General features: G+C 40.0%; 1 pseudogene; it reads left to right on the plus strand.

Annotated features, from left to right (window-relative positions):
* Positions 1–472: 472 nt before the first annotated feature.
* Positions 473–6,666, plus strand: LOC118857601 (annotated as a pseudogene).
* Positions 6,667–6,866: the final 200 nt, after the last annotated feature.

Consider the following 6,866-nt stretch of genomic DNA (forward strand, 5'->3'; position numbering starts at 1 on the left):
TGGATAGAATGCTGAGCTTGGAGTTAGGAAGACCTGAATTCAAATCTGACCTCAGACACATACTAGCTGTGTGACCCTAGACATGTCACTTAACCCTATTTGCCTCAGTTTCCTCATTTGTCAAATGAGCTGGAGAATGAAATGGCAAACCACTGCTTCATTATCTTCTCCAAGAAAACTCCAAGTGGCATCATGAAAAGTCGGACTTGACTGAAATAGCTGAACAACAAGGTCCCCCACACACTCTATGGTTCAGCTATGCTGGATTCCTTACTATTCCTCAAACGAGAACCTTTCTAGATGCTTTTTTTTTCACCAGCTGTTCCCCATGCTTTAATTGCTGTCTCCTCACCCCCACGTCTTAGAATCAGGCTTAGATCATGTGGCACCTTTGGCAGGAGGTGGCTCTCCCAAATGCTGGTGCATTCCCCCTACGTTATTTTGTATTAACTTTGCATGTATATACCTTCTTATGTACATCTACGTCTACATCTATGTCTATGTCTACATCTACGTCTATGTCTACATCTACGTCTATGTCTGCCTCTGCGTCTACGTCCACATCTACATCTACATATTTGCGTGTGTGTGTGTGTGTGTGTGTGTGTGTGTGTGTGTATGTTGTTTTCTCCAATAGAGTGCAAACTCCTTGAGGGGAGGGACTATATTTAATTTTAGTTTGTGTCTTCAGTGTTTAGAATGGTGCTAAAGATGTTGTTGTTCAATTGTTTTTGTTCTGTCCGACTCTTTGTGATCTCATTTGGGATTTTCATGGCAAAGATGCTAGAGTGGTTTGCTATTTTCCTCTAGCTCATTTGACAAATGAGCAAACAAAGGCAAACAGGGTGAAGTGACTTGTCCAGGGTCACACAGCTAGTAAGTGTCTGAGGCTGCATTTGAACTCAGGTCTTCCTGACTCTAGACTTGGATGCGCTATGCACTTCGCCACCTAGCCGCTCTTGCAAAAGTCATAGTAGGCACTTAAAAATTCCTTATTGATTGGCTGATTGATAAAAGGCAGTGTAGGGGAGTGAACAAAGGGCTAACCTTGGAATCAGGAAAACCTGGGTTCGAGGTTTACCTTTGCCACTTACTGTTTATGTAACCCTAGATAAGTCCTTTATTCTCTCAACAGTAAGATACAAATGAATTTTCTATATGTACACTCCACATGTTTTAGTGCATCCCATGTGTTTCTTTGATAATCTTTGCAGGAAAACCATTAAAATCTTCCCTACTTGAGTTTTCACAAAGAAATTCTCACACTGATGAATTCATAGATTTGGAGTGGACACCATCTAATAGACCCACCAATATTCATGCCAATATTATTACAGTATGACACTAGCTTCCAAATTGTAAAAAATAAAATGTGACTTTATAGGACTGGTGATGAAACATATCACCTTCCTCTCCTTGGAGAGGTGGTGGACCATAGGTGGAAAATAAGGCATGGTCAACATGTCAGTTTGTTTTATTTTTCTTTAAAAAGGGAATCTCTGATGTTGTTGGTGTAGAAGATTCTGGGTTCAGATACTCCCTCTATCAATGCAAATAAGCAACTTCTCTGTAATTTATAGCCTCAGAAAGTTATGGGGGGTGGGGGTCATGAGGGTGGGGGGCTCTGAGAGGTTAAGTCACTTGTCTGGGGTCACATGGCCAGTATGTATCACGTGAGGGTTTTGTGACTTGGTATTGGAAATTACAACTATGTAGGGAAAAAAAGGCATCAATCAAATATTTTTAAAAGTCTCCCTCTCTCTCTCTCTCTCCTTCTCTCTCTCTGTCTCCTCCCCTCCTCCCCCTCCCAAGGACTGTCTGTTTACCTTCTCTGAGATTTGCTTTGCCCAGAATGATCAAAACAAGTTCTACTTTCTGTGGAGTTTCTTCTTTCCCTTTTCCTGTTTCTAGCATTTACAACGCTGTGTTTCTGTTCCTTTTGCTACAATTGCACAGGAATTTTGAAATGCCCCTGAAAACCCCCTTACCACTGACATTTTACAAAGTTAATGAAACATTTCTCTCTATAGTGGGATTCCACTGCTTTCCACTGGTTCTCCTTTTCATTCCAGGAGTCTGAAATCTTGAGTCATTATCGAACAATAAAGTATTTTGGTTAAGGATTGGATATTTGATATGTGAAAAGAAAGAGCCTCATTAAATGGGAGAAACACGGGCTCCACTTGTTACAGAGCATTCCATGTGTTTCCTGAGTAAACTTTGCAGAAAAACCCTTTAAGTCCTGGCAAAGTCTGACAGGGCCAGCAAAGCACAAAGAGGGCCATTTAAGAGTCTAAGATAAGGGAAAATTATGAATACTGTATGCCTAAGAAAGAAAGCTGTATCTCTGGAATAGCCTCGGGACTTGGGGGGATGCAGTTTGAATTTTTGACTTTAAATGACCATGGCTGTCAATGAATAAAGCATTTGGCTTTCTGACCTCTGTGCCTACTCCCCTCCTACACACCCATACACACACATACACAGAATATCACAAGCTACAATATATAAATATATGTGTGTGTTGGTGTGTGTGTGTGTATGTATATATACGTATATACGTATATATATATATATATATATATATATATATATTCTATCTTGGCTTATTGGAAATTTAGAAAATTGACATATAGAGGAACAGTAGTCCATCAACACCTACTATCACCATTTCCTATGAAACCGTTTCTGGTGTAAAGCAGTCACAACTCTGACAAGAACAAAAGAACTTAGATACCGTTTCAGCAAGTAAACGCTTGATGTCCTTTGCCAGCTGGACGGCAAAGCTACACGGCAGCCGTGGACAGCATACGTTTAGTACATGAATTCATTTGCCAATCCTTAAAGAAGAGAATGGTTGACGTTTATGAATGATATCACCTTAAAAAACAGCAATCAGCATCGAGAGGAAGATGAATTTATAGAAAGCTTGTTGCAAGATACAGTTAGGCTCTGTTTATCCTAAGGTCATTTGAAATAAAAACTGAAAAGGGGAAAACAAATAGACAAAAGATGGAAAAATCTTGTCAACATTTCCATTAAAAATAATATTCTTCATCAGTGACAGTACAGTTATCACATTTTGGCTATCACATCTCAGTCCCCAATGTGTTGCATAGGAGAGTAGAAATTGTCCTAATGAAAATGAAGATAGGAAAAGGAGCTAGAAAGATACCATGACTCTGGAGTACCTAGCTGCTCTATACAAAATATATCTGTGTGACAAGAGATACAACTCTGGAGTTCCTAGCTATCTTAAGTTTCTATAGCATGTTTTGGGTAATCATAATTAAGCAAATCATAGCTCAAATCTCCATCCAGTTAATTCTCTGTTCACAGATTATTCTGTAGCTACAAAGAACATTTAATTAGGACAGAATGACAAAGTAACAGTGGAAAATAAACAAGTAACGATAATTTTCAGTGCCACCCCCTCCAAAAAAAAAAAAAGGAAAATCTCCTACTGACCTTGGTGGCAGAGAAATAATCACTTCCTTGGAGAACTCCGCTTGACTTAGATTTGAGTATATTCACATTAGCTCCTGCACCTGGCCACCAGTTTCCTTGTACTACATGGTACCAATTTTTAGAGTTTACTTTCTCCGCTATCTCTGGAGCCCAGATATGCTAGGCATAGCTATTTCCTGTTCCACTATTTTCTGTTCCACTATTTCCTGTTCCACAAACCATATTCCACAGAATCAGGCTGCTCCAACTCTCTGGAATTGGCAAGGAGGATGTGATTCTCATTTTATTCTGTCTTGTGGTGCTACTGTGGACTCTTCCGCCAGGCAGACACTTCTCTTTCTCTCTTCTTGCAAGTCTGCACCTCCCAACACAATACCTACATTCAGGCGTACACATTATTGGATTTTGGTGTCCTGAGGCTATTACCAATTATCATTGTTCCTCTTGCTTCAGCCATTACTGGCGCTGAAGTCAGTTAAACATACTCCATTATGGGTTGCTGTACATACTCCTAACATACAGAGAGGGTGTCCACACTAGAGGTGACACAATTTTGAGGGTGCTGAGTGATCAATCTGGAAAATATGGCATCATAGATTTATGACTGGAAAAAACCTTTGAGATCATCCCATCTAATCCCCTCCTTTTACAAAAAGGAAACTAGGTTGGGTGACTCGCCCATGGTCACAAGGCAGTGCTAGAAGCAGGATGTACATGTCCTGATGCCAAGTCTCACACTCCGTTCACTATAACAAACTAAAAAAATACCATGGCATGTTGGAAGAAGAACTGGATTTGGAGTCAACTGCTGTTGAGTCATTTTTTAGTTGTATCTGACACTGTGTAACCCTTTTGGGGTTTTCTTGGCAAAGACACTGGGAGTAGTTTGCCATTTCCTTCTCCCTCTCATTTTACAGATGAGGAAACTGAAATAAATAGGGTTAAGTGACTTGCCCAGGGTCACACAACTACTAAGTGTCTGAGGCCAGATTTGAACTCACGAAGATAAGTCTTCCTGATTCCAGGCCAAGCACTCTATCTACTGTGCCATCTACCTGCCTTGGAGGCAGAGGACATGGGTTGCAATCCTAGCTCCTTACTCTCCTGTTTGTTACTGATTTGTAAAATGAAAGAGTTGGTTTATATTATCTGTAAGAGCTCTTCTATCTCTAAGTTTGTGACTATAGATAGAATTTTAAGATATGGAGTTACAGTTGGAAGAGTCCTCAAAGATCATCTAATCCAACTCCCTCATTTAAAAAAAAAATGAGAATACAGAGGCCAAGATGGTTGCCAAAGGTCATGCAGGTGGCAGTAAGCAAAAGGACTGGGATCCCCATGACATCGATAACTCTTGACTCATGCCCACTTTTTCATATCTGCAACATCTTTATGAGAATGATCTATAATACATCAAGTTACCCTTGATGAAAATATGAGAAGGGAACTAGTAGTTTTTTTGTAAATTATATTCTACTGCATACTATAACTTTCTAGTGACAAAACTGACTGAAAGTTTCAGAGAATACAAGATTCTATCAAATTTATTGTTTATTGACTATTAGAAAAGCATTTGATTCTGAAGAACAAAAAGTCAAGATAAGCCAACAGCATTAATTAAACATACACTACTTGGGAGGTAATTTACCAAGTACTAAGAATACAAATACAAGCAAAAAGAAAGACAGTTCTTGCCCTCAACATGCTTCATCCCAATGGGGGAAGACAACATATAACAGGCAGCTGTAAAGTTTGGTAGGGAGGAAGGGAGAAGTCCAGAGAGTCAAGAGAGTAGCCGGGAGAGAAGTGAGAGAATGAGTATGGCTGGTCTGGGCAGAGGCGTCTTCTGGAGTATGAAGGCCACTGTGTAGAGAAGTTAAGAGACTCAGGAGGAGAGCCAGGGGAGCAAAGCAGACTTAGAGCCTTTCCTTCAACAAAGTGACTTCTATTAAAACTGCACTAAGACTTCTGAAACGTTCTGTATTTTTATGAGCATCTAGTATATACCGCCTGGACAGAAGCTAGCAATTTTGAACCCTCTGAGAAGCAGCATGAAACGGGTTCTCCAATCAACTTTCATGATTCATGATGTGAAAATAATGTAAGAAAAAAGCAAGACAAAATCATTTGAGTAGGAAAGGAAATCCTCTGGACAGCATATATGGACTCTTTACAAGGCTCCCCATCTGGTTGCTTCCTAGTTTAAGTGGATATTAAAATTTGGGGAAAGAGGAGGGAATGAAATTGGAGTGACATTTTCTTCTCTAGGCTAAATATTCTCATTCTTTCACCCACACTTATTAACAACTAGAGTTTACCAAAAATGGAATGGTCTACCCAAGGAGGCAGTGATTTCATTCCCTTGCAGGTTTTCAAAGGCAGATTAGATGACCACTAGTGGGGTATTTTATGCAGGGGATACATTCTTTTAATTTTTGTTTCTGGGGCACCATGCATTATATTAAAAGAGCCAGAGTCTAGCATAAGGGAGGTGATAGTTCCACTAAACTCTGCCCTGGTCAGATTATGTGTGCTCAGTTCTGGGTGCCATGTTTTAGGAAGGATATTGATAAGCAGAAAAGTAAGGAGAGGGAACGTCCAGGACGGGGAAAGGCTTCAAGATCATAGTATATAAAGATTGGCGGAAGGAACTGGAGATATTTAGCCTAGCAAAGACTTAATGTGGATCTGATAATTATCCTAAAGAATCTGAAGAACTCTTTTGAGAAAGAATCTTTAGACTTGGTCAGAAGGGAGAATTAGAAGCAGTAGATGGAAGTTGTATAGCCCTTTCTGGCTTGTCGACCGCCACGGTGTCCGCGAAGAAATCTGTGATGAAGGGCGGCAAAAAAAAAAAAGAAGCAAGCCCTCAAATTTACCCTGGATTGTATCCATCCCCTGGAAGATGGGATTATGGATGCAGCTAATTTCGAGCAGTTTTTACGAGAACGAATCAAAGTGAACGGAAAGGCCCGCAACCTCGGGGGTGGAGTTGTGACGATTGAGAGAAGCACGAGCAAGATCACCGTGACATCAGAGGTGCCGTTTGCTCAAAGGTATTTGAAGTACCTGACAAAGAAATACTTAAAGAAGAACAATCTTCGAGACTGGCTTCGGGTGGTGGCCAATAGCACAGAGGGTTACGAATTATCCATCCAGATCAACCAGGATGAAGAGGAAGAAGAGGAGGAGGATTGAATTCTCTTGGGTCTGGAAACGTTTTGTATATGATCTTGAATAAAACTTGAACCAAATAAAAGAAGTTGTATAGAAACATATCCATGCTTGAAGTAAAGAAAAAAATAACAGAATTATCTGGGGCATTCAGGTAAATGATTAACAACTGGATTTCTGGAAAAAAAATACATATGTTTGACACACTTTTAAATTTAATCTGC

The sequence above is a fragment of the Trichosurus vulpecula genome, chromosome 7, assembly GCF_011100635.1.
Source record: "Trichosurus vulpecula isolate mTriVul1 chromosome 7, mTriVul1.pri, whole genome shotgun sequence".
Taxonomy (NCBI): domain Eukaryota; kingdom Metazoa; phylum Chordata; class Mammalia; order Diprotodontia; family Phalangeridae; genus Trichosurus; species Trichosurus vulpecula.